This window comes from Anoplophora glabripennis, unplaced genomic scaffold (genome assembly GCF_000390285.2).
Source record: "Anoplophora glabripennis isolate ALB-LARVAE unplaced genomic scaffold, Agla_2.0 scaffold46, whole genome shotgun sequence".
NCBI lineage: Eukaryota > Metazoa > Arthropoda > Insecta > Coleoptera > Cerambycidae > Anoplophora > Anoplophora glabripennis.
Window position 1 is genome coordinate 1,217,419 of NW_019416736.1, and position 15,144 is coordinate 1,232,562.

General features: G+C 29.7%; 1 protein-coding gene across 2 annotated transcripts in view; it reads left to right on the top strand.

Annotated features, from left to right (window-relative positions):
* Nucleotides 1–684: 684 nt before the first annotated feature.
* The window catches only part of LOC108904255 (receptor-type guanylate cyclase Gyc76C), a 281,683-nt gene continuing 267,223 nt past the window's right edge, over nucleotides 685–15,144 (top strand). For both annotated transcript variants that reach the window (XM_018706729.1, XM_018706730.1), the window contains exon 1: nucleotides 685–1,303. The gene's annotated coding sequence lies outside the window, so the exon portion shown is untranslated. The remainder of the gene's footprint in view (nucleotides 1,304–15,144) is intronic.

Consider the following 15,144-nt stretch of genomic DNA (forward strand, 5'->3'; position numbering starts at 1 on the left):
TTATTTATTTACTTTTTTTACAGACAATCCACTTACCTTACAGTGGCTTGCTCAGATATTATGTAATTTCTTACTAGTATATAAAACGACCAACTTACAATTATTTTAAATAAAACAGGAACATCTCACGCGTGCGAAATCCTATGTGTTCGATAGTCTGTGTCACCGAAAACCTACGTCTACGAAATCCTGTCTGTTCGAATCGAGTTCACAATAAAACTACAAATAAAACGGAGATAACCTAGGCTTCCATTTCTGTAGGTAATATTCCACTATTGGTATACAATTTGCATTCAATTTTAAAACTTTAAACTCAACAAAGACGCCTAAACTGTTTTTTTTTCCTGTGGAATTTGGTACAATTTCGTTATTATTACTAGAAGCGACTAGATCATGTGCAAAGTTTGAAATGAGTGCCTTGTTTTAACTGTCCGCTCCACCTTCTCTCAACTGATGTTTGTACACCTCTGGAAATACAGTTTTCTAGAACAAAGCAGAACAGCGTATGTTCGCTCTTTCCGCGCTTAAGCCTCCGAAAAAAAGATGTCGCGACGCGATTTGACCGTGGCAAAATTTGCTTGGCAATTATTAAACAAGATGTAGACACAATCTGTCATTTACATCTTTAAGAAAACACATTCAACAGGCGAGTTGAACTGAATAACAAGCGGGCAGTCGGTTTCACATCTCAGTGTGTTGCGTGATAACGAATTCGTTGAAGGAAGTAAACGAAGTTGTTTTTCCGACAGAAAAGTTTTTACCGAGTTGAAAATCTCAGTGTGCCGTTGGTTATATAGCGTTTTTCTAGTAAGAAAAATACATTAGGAAACATTAACTTGTTGTTTAGCTGTATGTTATTTAAATAAATGTTGTTTACTTAAATAATGATATGATAAAAATAATAAAGTGAGTGCGTGAAGAAATTTATTTAAATCGAAAATACAAGTACGAATTAAACCGGTTGCCTGCCCCTTGATTTTTACAAGTTGCTGGTTACTTTGTTACAAGTTTTGAAAGTGAAATTGTACCTTAAATCGGGTAGTTGCTGTAGAAAGTGTGAAATTAATAAATGTTATCTGACCATTTTTGATGTTAATATTCTGGTTGTTCAAATACATTAACGAGTGCGGTAAATAAAACATTAATGTTTTTTATCCCTTGTACAAATAACAGAGTTTAAAAATAGCCCATATTCGTAAGTGTTGAGATCACGTGAATCAAAGGATAATTATCATCGTATCTGCTGGATTTTTTAAGAGCGCCAAGATCTCAAGAACAATCCACTGGCATTTTTGAACACATGGTAAGTTTTACGTTTGTAATGCTCTGTTTATTTTTGTCGCCAAGGTCATTTTGTAAACTCCGGCTTTTTATCATTATATTGACCTCTCCAATTCTTATGTGATTTTTAAAGACACACGTGTATTGATAAATTTACATAAAATACGCATATCCTCTGAATTTATGCATTAGGAAAACACTGAAGTTGCATGCTTGATTAACGCAGTTTCAAGTAAAAATTTTACAAGAATTCCGTACACTGGAAAATGTGATTGACTATGTAATTGTTTAATTCTTTTACCCATGGCGTACAACCGATATCACAGTTGGTTAAATGGTCTAATAAGAACTAAAAACATTTAGCAATATGGTATTTCCATGTAGGTATTTCTTAGGAACAAATTTATTATGATCTGTGGCTCCAAACATTATGAATTTTGATGAATATCTAAATATGACATCATGTTACCTGGTTACCTAAAATATTGAAGAGGGTGATTACTCATTACTCAGGTCATTCTCAAGAAGTCAGCATGTTTTGAATTGTCTCAATACTAAAATACGGAGACTTTTTTGGTCAGTATTGGACAAAAAATGCCTAAGTGAAACTCCGTTTAAGAGGAAAACAATTTTATTAATAAGGTATATGTTTTTTAGTGTGCATGTCGAGGTCCGTGTATCTCTATGTAAAACTTTAAAGAGCTTCTCGAGTTTCCCTCTGTTATATGAATTTAAAGAATAGATTTGTTTGGATTTTACTAATTATTAGCAAATACGAGAGCAAATCATAGTACTTAGTGAAGATCTACATTTGACTTATTTCCTGTAAAACAAATGATTAAGATATCAGTTATTTGAAGTAGTCTTCGATTATTTCCTCAAAGGTTTTACAATATAAGTCGTTTGTCACAATACTTTGAAGTACTTTAATTATGATATACTTGAGAGGATATTAAATAAAGTCATCCTCAAATTGTTCACATTTTACCATTATCAGTTTGAATAGGTTCTATTTGGAACATGATATTGTACAGATGTATTTCTGAAAAGATTAGAGATTACGTTTGTGTATTATTCTTTTCATGTTTAGGTACTTAATAAAAAATACCTTTTAAAATGCTGAAAAGTCCTTTTAGACGAAGTTTACAGGGTTCTAAAATAATATTTTAACTCGATTAATGAAGTGCACTTTTGAAATATAATTAAGTCCTTCTTTTGAAAGCGGTTTAAGTTTTTACTTCCATTTTTCTCTAACTGCATACGTTCAATGAATAAACAAGTCTTTATATCTGATAAATTAAAATCTGCTGAAACGCTAATGAAAGAAAAACTTGCGGTCCACAGAAACCGAGTTTTAAAAAGTTTCTTTCGCAGCAGTTTTGTGCCCACTGTATTGGCAAAGTTTTAATGAAAAGCTTTAAGGATTTTCCCTGTGCGGGTTTCTTTCGGAAATTACCGAAATTGTTGTTAATATTCCTACTCTGAAGGTACCTATGTTCAATCATCTAAAAGAGTAACATGTTTAATTTTTGGTTTTTTTATCGCATTGCGATAGATAAATTTAGAAAAAAAAGTCGGTTACCATAAATTCAAACATATTTATTGGTATTTTATAAAGTCCTAGTCATACTTTGTACTGATACCTAAAGATAAATAGTACACAATATTATTTAAATCAATTAATTAAACAGCTCTCTTAAGTCAGTAAAATTTGAAAATATATCTAAAGCGAAAACCTCTCTAGTTAGGACAAAGTAATATTACACACCTTTTTTGTGGCGTCTTTATCCTTCAATGCGCTTCAATGTTTAAATTAAAAAATGAGCTACCAAATCTCTCAAAAACGGTATACTTAAAACTTGAATTAATCTTAGACTTTAATTGTAAGGAATAATTAAGTAAACAATGTTTATACTTATCCAAGACCAATGATATACATTTTCTTCCATAAAATTTACTTCATATTTGAAATAATTAATTATAAGGAAAAGTATTGTTCATATATTTTCGAGGAACACTGCGGTGTTCATTTAAGTATACGAAGACTTTTTTTGGATGAAAATTTTGCCCTAGTTTTTGTCCAGCCTCAATTTGAGGTGGAATCTTTGAACCATTTCAAAAACACCCTTGATGAGAACATTAAACTGGAAACAAAATATACTGTAAGTAAAATAGGTATTAAATAGTAAACTACGATCTGGATGTCTGTGTGTAAAGGTTATTTATGGTTCTTATACTCTTCAATAACTTTAAATGAAGATGTATCGAGAGATTTATACAATTTACACAGTCAAATTATTTACAGTATTTATTTATAACATTATATTATTATTTAAGTAGTTAAAACATTGTGCTATATTATTACGCTATAAATGAATCTAAACATGCCTACCGAACAACTAGCATAGTTCTCTACATGATTAATCTGATTGGTTGCGCCAAATCAGGCCATGTAGCTTCACACATAATTATTAGGAATAATACATTTTAAAATATAATAGGACAATTTAAAAGGTAAGAATACGTCGCAAAAAGAAAATATACACTCAAATCTGTAATCCTGCACAATGTAGGTACTTATATTTAATTGTTCAAAGTTCAAAGGAAATTAGGGAAATGTTATTTAAGATATGTAAAGCGGATTCAGTCGATTCGCCAAGGAATCTTAGAAATATTAAATGAACATACCTGGTTGAACAAGCCAGAATAAAATTTTGGGTTGAATAATCAAGTTTCCGTGCCAAAATTGCTTTTGAGGTTATCCACTCTTGCTGATGAAATTCGGCAAGTTTACATTTTCGCTCATATAAAGAGTTAAGTCTCCATAATCCCTATTTATAAGAATAGTGCGAAAAAAAGTTATATTTTTTGTTAGAAAGCATAGAAATCGTCGAGGATATCGTAATAATAATTTTGTACATTTGCTGAACCCCTAGAACGTAAGTTTTTTTTTAATTTGGAAAATGTGAGATGTTAAGTTTTAAAATGTAATATTAATATTTTAATATAGGAAGAACTGTTGTTTAGCACTTTGCTTCAATCAGAATCCCCAATATTCTAATGTAATTTAAATATTCTTTCATAGTCATATTCCTAAAATATGTAACGGAAGTAATTAATTTCATAATCTGCTCCGAATACATAATAATTTTCAGAACTTTTACGTAATTTATAATTATTTTTATGTGCAACTTCGTTATTTTGTTGTTATAAATATTTGTTGTTTCTGAAACAATTGCTCAAATAACTGCTGCTCCTCTCCTAAAGATGTTTGTATTGAAAATTGATGCCAGACTTACAAGGAAATTTGACCGCCTCAAGCCATTATTTTTCTAGAAAACAAATTAGTAACGTTATTCATTATAGAATATAAAATATACCAAAGCAAAGGTTCATATTATCATCCTTGATTTTAGTCTGCTTTTGAGACGAATAATTTATTTTTCACATTATTTTATGCAAAAATTTTTATCCTTGTGATATTTTTATTATAACTGTTATTCAAATGTCTACCATACGTTAGGTCGTTAGTTGCATTGTTCCATAGTATTTTAGATAGTGGTAGTGTTTTTCCTCGCTTTGAAAGAGGACAACATAAAAGAATATAATACTCACGCTCACGGATAAGCTGGCTCGGGACTCTATTTCTTACTCTATAGCGATAGCTACTTATTTTGTCTGTGATATGAAGCTAATTCAAACAAATTTGTTATAAAAAACCTTATCAAATACTAGAAATATATAAGTAGGATCGTATTCGATGCAAAGTAGAGCAAGAAGATGTCTTTTATCAAAGGAAAATCGTGTCATCATTTTTAGGAGGCGTAAGATGAACCATTTAAATTTAAAATGAAATTGAATGTAAAATCTGAAATACCGCTGCATACGCACTGTGTTCTGGTAGTAGCTGTAGCCGCTCAGGTGCATCGAGTGTACGAAGTGGTCGGTTATACGTCAAATACTAACCTGGCGAGCTTTGCCGTCAATTAGAGAGCGCTTCCAAAAAACAAGTAAACAACAGTGGCGCGTACAGAGGTAAAATGTAGTACATATGTGGAATTTAAAAAACAAATTGGATTTATAATAAATTACATTTAAAATAAATAGTTTATGAGAATAAAGGAGTTTTTGTAGGAACAAGGGTGCCAGACGTTAACTGATCCCCTCGTTCCTTCATAATGTATAAAGAAATTATTTAATTTCTAAAACCCTTAAAAGCGTACTGCATTGGATCTCTTGACAGGCAATGATTTATTGCTTTGCATCGAATATGATCCTTCTATAGGTATGTAAAATATTTAATCCCAAAGACGAGATTCCGATAATGCTGATGTTGTTAGAATAAATAATTATCGAAAATAAAAACTAAAAATGATCTAAATTATGTGCTTTGACAGTTCACTTGGGTTGGGTTAGGTTAGGTTAAGATGTTCCAGCGAGGCTCCTTCTTGAAGGTTTGTTGGTATTGTCACATTTATTAAGTTGTATAGAGTATATCCGGTGGTCAACTTCATTTAACCAGTACAAAAGAGTTTGGCTTAACAACAATCGTTCTAATTTTAATGCCGGTGTTAAATGTAAATATTTTAATATACTTTATTTGTAACGCAGCATTCCATTCTAAATCTAGTAAACAAGCTCCGGAGATTCACTCGAAAGCAAAGCACCTTCGGTGATTTAGTTCCACAAACAACTATTTTACTATTTTTGAAGAGATAATTAAAATAAAACGAAATAGCAGCAATGAAATATTGCCGTTCCAAAACAAATAAACGAAACGGTCGACTTCTGTTTCAGTATCGAGGATTTATTTATCTATCCTCCGAAATTTGCTTCGAGATTTAATTATCCGCGAATACCGCTGTACACCACACAAATATTTACTTACCTCGCCTGCTTTGATTTAGTATTATAAATACATTTCGCGTGGAGAAAACGGTCTTCGGATGCGAGCCGAGTTATTTTTTCCTCGGCAGGCTTATATTTAACCCGAAGCCTAGTTTCGATGTACCAAAATATTTATGAAACCAGATCAAGAGTTGTGTTTTACTGGTTTTCGCTGTGCGTCCAGGAATTTGGCAATCGGAATGCTTATCAAGGCTTGCGGGTGTATTTATGAAAGGGTCGCACCAAGCGTATTTGATGTTTGGGTATGTTCGTAACAGCGTTGCCAGACGTCCCGATTTTGGCGGGACGTCCCGCTTTTTAACCCAAAATTAAATGTCCCTCGCGGGATACACAGTCCCGCTTTTCCCGCTCTTATTTTATGTTTCCTTTAGGCATCAATTATTTTGTCCAGGATTGTTATTAAAGAATCCCGATTTTTTATTCAAAAAGTTTGAAAATCCCGCTTTGCAAGAAAAAAAATCTGGCAACGCTAGTTCGTAAAGTGTGGTGAGTTACTTAAAATGAAACAGCTAAAGCGAAGCTTTATACAAGGTGTTCTGAAAGTCCGTCAGGAAACTCCGGAAGGTGATTCTACGGATTAAAACAATAGCAGTATGTAATAAAAATTTCTCACTCACGATTTTACTATAGTATTTTTGATTCTATTTTGTATTAAAATATAACTAAGTATGAACACAATGTTTGAACATCGTTTAATACGAAAGTTACAAAAATGCGCAAATAAGTTTTTTTTGAAAAAAGTCATAGTTTTTATGAAAATATAAAAAAATGCGTGCATATAAAAAATTAAATAGGAAATAAACAAAATTATTAGAAAAACTGAATTCTACATATGTTCTACTTGAAACTTCTGCGTCCATAATTTTTACTTACCTATTAGAAGTGATTAAGGAGGTATATCGGGTTTACTCAAATGCACAGATGTACTTGAAATTTCTGTGCGTCATATTTTTTTGAAATTTCTTTTGAATCTAGATTTTGAGATATTGTTGTTGAAAGTTGTTCATTTTAACATAGGTTTATATAGCGAAGATGGACGGTGCGGCTCTTTTTGCCCATAACTGAGAAAAAAATGTAGAAATTGTGAAACAAATTTTTTCCAAACGTAGTACACAGTATTATCTTATTTTTGATTTAAAACTAATGTAAGTTTTGAACATAGTACAGCTGTATTAATTAGAAACAGAAACCAATAATTGCATTTATGTCTGACTTGAGGATTAATGTGGCAACGTCGCAATCAGCTGACAGCAAGGAGGGAATAAACGAAATTGATTTCAAACATATACATTTTTCCTAAATCCCATGTACATTGTTATCAACAATAAATTATCCACAGCAGATGATTTTTTGTAATGTTTTTAAAAAACTAGATTAATAATTAAAAATGACTAGGAAGCTGTGATATATTTATTGGAATAAAAAATACAGTTGATAAATCCTTTTAATATATTCTCAATGGTTTATAAAAATATCGTAATCATTACCCAGCAATATTTAGGATTACATAAAGTTTTCTTTACTTGATTAATATAATTAGTAATACTTGATATAAAAGCATTTGTACGGAATAACAAAGGAACCTAAATATTTCTCAGCAAACTTTAAATCTAAAAAATTAGTTATAGTTGCAAAACTTTTGTAACGTTACTAAAATAGAGATTAAAAACACGAACAGTGAGTAATAATGTAATTTCTATCATAGAACCTTCAAAATTGCATCCAACATTTTCTTCGACTTGAACGAGAGATGGGCGCGAGTGTCATTTTATTTCTTTAGAACTAAATTAACATAATTATTTTCTCGTTGTTTTACCAGTTCACATGATTTACGGATTTTAAATAGGATACAAATCTTCACGAGGATAATACGATATATTTGCTATATATAATCATTATTGTAGGTACATAGTTTACACACAATACATTTTTGAACGCGTACGCATCTTTACCCGAATTTGACGCGCAATATCTCCGATGTCCGAGGTCTGTAGGTTCGCAGTGTGTACAACTGCTAGTCAATTATTAGCGCTGTTGCCACATCTACATAGTCTTTATGCGTTCATTAAATATAATTTAAAACTTAAATATGATATTTTTATGTTGTTAATTAGTCAATATGTATGCTATGTGCATATGAGTAGATTTCTTTGCTATATAGATAATGTTTATCGCAAATAATTTCAAGAGAATTTAATTTTTTCAAATTGGCAGCGGGCCTTAGTCCCATAAGAAAAGCAGACTACTCCCCCTGCGCTCCTCACTTCCCTGGGACCCCGATATACCTTCTTAAGTAATACATGACATAGGTTTTTTCATGGTCGAACGAGTACCTAGTGCAAACCTCTTGCTGTCACGTACTTTTGTAGAAGAAATTATCAAGTAAAATATTAAGCGATTCTCATTTTTCAACAGAACGGCTCAGTGTGCCAAAACTGTAAAGAATCTGGTGATAGAAAGATAAATGCACCCATAATTAATTCTGTTTCCCATTCGAATGTTTACCTTGTAGATATATGGTTTGCCAAGTACACTATCGCTGGCATATCTTTTATCATATATGTTCGGTTAACTTTGATGCCAGATAACGTATTTTAATTATTTTTTAATACGTGTCACACATATTATTACCTGTTAATATTAAGTGTTCTAATCGCGAGGCGTGAGTTAAAAAAATAATGGAATATTGATGTTGAGAATCTTACTAAAATGCAGTTTTTATAACAGCCCTCCCACGGTCCCAATTACTCCAAAATGTAAATATATTTAATGATAATGTTGTAAATAACGTCATGGAAAATAGTAAATTGGAATTTAGTGCACCAAGAACCCAAACTATTATAGTGGTGTTTTCTTTAGGCGAACGACCACATACCGATTAACATTCGCTTGTTGAATAGTCCAAATAGTGTGCCGTTTGTATAGTTTGGGTAAATATTAGGCCAGTGAAGATATGCTTTCGAATGTATCGATATGCACCATCCACGCGATACGACATTTGTCAAATCTGAATACAAGTTGGTTTTTATTCAGTTATTCACATCAAACTCTCATTTGTTTACATTTGGCAATTAGACAAGTACATTTGAAAAATTGTAATGTTTGTTGAACAGTTCTGAAAAATATACTAAGGTGTTTAATGATATATATTTATTTCCGTATACTTTTATTTTTTAAATATTATTAGTTACACGGAAAAACATTTCATGAAAACTCACACAATTATTCCTAAAACCATAACAGAAGTAGTTTATGAAAATTCAACAGTTACCTAAATTATTTTATTGAAAAATTATAGATTTTTTCAAACTTTCAAACATTTGAAAGATTGATACATATAACGATTTTAGGAATAATTTGAATTTTATGACAGTGCTTTCATTGTGTATAGAAAATTTTATTTTCAGAATATAATTATTTCCAGAGAATTTCGAACAAATAATTATTTAATATAATTTAATTAACAATTCAAAGGATTTAATAAACATGATCTCTTCATTTATTTTGTTTTTGGTATTGTCTTATTAAAATTTAATTTTACACTGCACTGAATATGTAAAGGTTAAGCTACTTCAAATTATTTATAACAATTTTCCTAAATTATGCTAAAGAAATAACTAAGAGACATGTTTGTTAATAATCGTCGTTAATTACTCTTTAATTACTCTTTAATTTTTCCCTTCTATGCCGCAAGGAGAGAATTAATTTTTCTTCAACGTTTGCTTTCAAATGCATACATCTTATTTTTTTATTGCAATTATGCATGGTGAGAGGAGATGATACATGAAGAGCAAATAAATCGATGTGTGGTGTTCTCGGGCTAGACTTTGTGTGGCCGAACCCGTTATCAAAACCCCTATGTCCGCCCCGATGTTAGTTTCGGTTCTTGTTGATGGTTGCTGTGGACTAGAAAATAATGGAAAGTGACTCTTAGACAGCAAATTAACGATTTAATACAAGTTATTTTATACAGGGTGTTAGAAGTTTGACTGCCTTAATTTTAACAGACGATAGAAAACATTAAAATAAATAAAAAAAACTTTATATGACATGGGTCCTAAACTCAACCATTTCTGAGAAAAAAATTATCAAAATCTCCAACTTACATAACTGTGTGCATAGAATATCATAGAATACAACGTTTATCATTTTTTTGAACTTATTTATGCTTAATTCTAAAGAATAATAATTAGCGTTGTAATAAATTTAAAATTCGATAAAATCCATATCGAGCAATGTGGCAACGGCGCGGCGGTTAACACGAGGTACTACGCTGTCCAGCAATACGCAATTCAGTTGGTGTTGATATCTGGAATTGGACAGTATCGGAGTGTTTTTTGCGTACCACTATTTCCTTTTCTTGAGGTATTTTCCAGCGAGTACTCGAAAATGGTGCTGGACATTTTGAGCATATGTTGTCGTACTTATACGTTTAAAAATTACTGAATTTTGCTGTTTGATAAGTCCCTAAATTATTTTTAATACGTATGATTATTTGGATGATGTGAATTTTTGGGTACCTACTCTAATTACATACTTTTCAAAGTTATAATTTGATTAAAAGTTAAGCTCCTGTTTGAAGAGATTCATAATTACTAAAATTCGAGTTAAAATTTAAGCACAGCATTATCTTCGTACTACAAAATCGATATATTTTATTTTATTTATTTAAAAACTGGAAAGCAATTGTCTTGAAATTTGCTAAATGCTTTACAATAATAGTTGTTTACATTTTTTCCGTAGGACAAGTCTCCCGCGTGTACACGTGGTGTGCATCAGCGCTGTTGTCACGTTGTGATAAAACTCTCCAGTATTAATACTCACTGTATTTTGAAAACTATTAATCTGACGCCCCTGTAATATACAACTTTTTTGTTCATTTACTCTATTTCATGCTGAAGTGTCAGTCACACTTCTTACACCCTGTATACCTACTTATAAAGAATATTGATTCATAGGAATAATACAAAGGTATAATAGAATACGTAGTTTGTTATATATTAATTAGGTAATTTAACTTTGAAACTTGTAGACATTCGTCGAAGATATTTTTATTAACTAGTCGTACTACCTATACCATCTTGAATTTATAATATCTATTTAACGAGTCACGATTTTTTCTTTTGTTTTAGCGATTCACATATAGATTTAATTAAATGATGTAATAATATAATAATATCTCTACTCCTCATTCTAATTACGAAAATTAGCCCATAAGTCGGAGACTTGTGCGGGAGAGGAGCCGGCATATTATTATTAGGCAGGCCGCATTTGCACCCAGGAACGATTTATGTTGGTAGGCCCTAACCACCATTCAGTGCATGAATGAGGGAAACCTGGAAAACCTCATTAATTAGAGGGGTGGTCAAATGCCAACCGGTGTCAATCGCTCACATTGACCCAAGCCAACATTCTTCCACCCTACCATACCTGCACAGAGGGTGCCAATCCTCCGTACAAGCATAGCTAATCTACGGTCTACCGGCCGCAGGAATCGAACCCGGGCAGAAATTTGCACACGATTAAAGGACTGACGCCTTAAACCTTGCAGCTATCGACCGACATGATATCTATTAGTTTAAATTTACACAAAATTAGTTACCTATATGTTGAGATGAATCAAATAGGGACATAAAATAAATAAGGCAGATAGAACACAAATCCAATTAGAAGACAATAAATATTAACAAAATGAAGAAATTACCACTATTATTATTATAAGATAGCAAGATAAAATAGGAACAAATATTTTATTGTATAATAAAATACAATTGTAAAGCTTATAAAAATTTCACAGGTTGCCTAAAAGGGTCTATTGTAGAGGTATACAAATTTTAAAATCCACTCAATGTAAATAAATAATTTGTATAAGGTTGATTATTATTAAAAAAAATAAATAAAATTGGTATAGTTTTATTATTTTAATTAAATATTGTTAATTTTGAATTACTGTTTATGACGGTTTGTATGATTTCATGAAATATCGAATTTGTGTAACCATAATTTGAATTACATTTTGACATTGATAAATACAGATATAATTAGTTATTTTTTTCAAGTTTTTTTGTTTATATGACTGGTGAGTTATTAAATATTTTCCAGCAGAATTGACGATAGAAGAATTTTGAGCATTATAAGAGATAAATATTTTTTTGCTAGCTGAGCTTACTATAAAAAAAATTGAAATATTTTAATTTGATACTTAATCTGAAATCAGTCATCATCATAATGAGAAATACACAAATAATAATAATAATAATAATAATAATAATAATAATAATAATAATAATAATAATAATAATAATAATAATAATAATAATAATAATAATAATAATAATAATAATAATAATAATAATAATAATAATAATAATAATAATAATAATAATAATAATAATAATAATAATAATAATAATAATAATAATAATAATAATAATAATAATAATAATAATAATAATAATAATAATAATAATAATAATAATAATAATAATAATAATAATAATAATAATAATAATAATAATAATAATAATAATAATAATAATAATAATAATAATAATAATAATAATAATAATAATAATAATAATAATAATAATAATAATAATAATAATAATAATAATAATAATAATAATAATAATAATAATAATAATAATAATAATAATAATAATAATAATAATAATAATAATAATAATAATAATAATAATAATAATAATAATAATAATAATAATAATAATAATAATAATAATAATAATAATAATAATAATAATAATAATAATAATAATAATAATAATAATAATAATAATAATAATAATAATAATAATAATAATAATAATAATAATAATAATAATAATAATAATAATAATAATAATAATAATAATAATAATAATAATAATAATAATTAATAATAATAATAATAATAATAACTACGAGAATTAGCCCAAAAGTCAGAGACTTGTGCGGGAGAGGAGGCGGCATATTATTATTAAACAGGCCGCATTTGCGCCCAGGGACGACTTATGTTGGTAGGCCCTAACCACAGTGCAGGAATGAGGGAAACCTGAAAAACCTCATTAATTAGGGGGGTGGTCAAATGCCAACCGGTGTCAATCTCACATTGACCCAAGCCAACATTCTTCCATCCTGCCATACCTGCACAGAGGGTGCCAATCCTCCGTACAGGCATAGCTAATCTACGGTCTACCGGCCGCGGGATTCGAAACCCGGGCAGATAGCACACATCGATTCAAGTACTGACGCCTTAAACCGTGCGGCTATCGACCGATAAAAATAAAAAAAAATTAAAATTAAAATTTAATTATTGAAACAATTCAAATTTATTTAATTTCAATTCATTAAGTCATTTCTATAGAGCTATTCAATTAATTTAAACAAGTTATAAGTTGATAATAAAATTTAATAAAAATTTAAATTTCATAAAAATTATACAATTTATAATAATAATGACTAAAAATGTTCTCTTTCTTATCAGACTTCTTGCTTGCTCTACCTGTTATCCAAATTGAACTAAGAAAATTTATGATAGCAGAAAAATTTCATCAAATATTTCTAAAATTGCCTCAAAAAAATGTTTCATCTCAATATCTCAACACTAGAATCTTCAAGTTTCAAGAGTTACAGCCTTTCAAATATCACTAAAAAAATTTGGAAATTTTTCTGCTCCTTTAATTTTTTTATCGAGTTCATTTGAATGTTAAGTTGCAAGGTGACACAATCTAGATATGTATTTATTTATGTTTATGTATTTTTTTTCTAACACTACGGCATGTCTCTACCTAATTATAATTAAATATCTAATCAGAAACACAGCACTAAAAAAATAGGTACATATTTTGTTAATGAATTGTAAAGAATTTTAACATAAATTATTTTTTATTTGACTTGTTGTTGGGTGACAATGTTTAAATATAATCGGCATGCCATGTGTTACTTTTAATGTCTACAAAAAAGTCTTACAAAAAAAAATAGTTAATTTAAGAGAATTAGATAAGCGGTACATTACTATGAAGGGTGTGTTATTTTGCAATTAAAATAGATTGCTTCAAGTTATTTGAGGAAAATAAAGAATAACTGTGTCAGGAGGCTCAGTATAGGTGCCTTCATTAATGTCGAAGTGTGAATTGTGCAGTTTAACGAGTAGATTAATGTTTCCATATCTTTAGTAACATTGAAATCATGTTAAATTCTTCTTCACACCAACAGTGACATTTACACCTCAATTTTGTTTTTATTTAATTTTAAAACTAAAACAGGAATTATCCCAAACACATGTTTCCTATTTCGCGAAGCAAATCGGCCACATAAGTACCAGTGTGTACCATATTAGCTGCTTTGTTTTTTTTTTCAAATATTTTAAAAGTTCAAGACGGAAAAAGGCCAAGGCCGATCTATAATTTTCAGAAAACAAGAGTGATTAAAATTATCCGATTTAGTTTAATTCGATTGCTTTTAATAATAATGTACATAGGAAATGTTTTTGAACCAGTTGCTTGATAATATTTATTTTTCTATTGCGGAGAGATAATAAAAAGTTATTATACAAACAGTAAATTCTTGAACGCGATTAAATGTTGACATTTTACGACGATTTACTATTACTGGTATCAGTAAAACACCAGCGCAGACGGTTTTCTATGCCAATCTATTTCTTAAGGCGCGTGAAGTGTGTAATAAAAATTTTGTTTACTGTAGGTCCAAATATTTTGGAAATATTACTGTGTTTATGCAGTGGACACGACAATTTAGTAGTTTGTATTATATCCTTTTTTAAAAGCAGCTCTTGCGTCAATAATCAGCTCGGTGCTTATTATTATGCAATTGATTTTAACACAAGCCAATAACGCTGGCCAAAAAAGAATTACACTTAGAGAAATATTCGGTACATTTGTAGTACTTTTTTAGAATAAATTATTTTTTGAATTATTCAGAATTATTAATTACTTT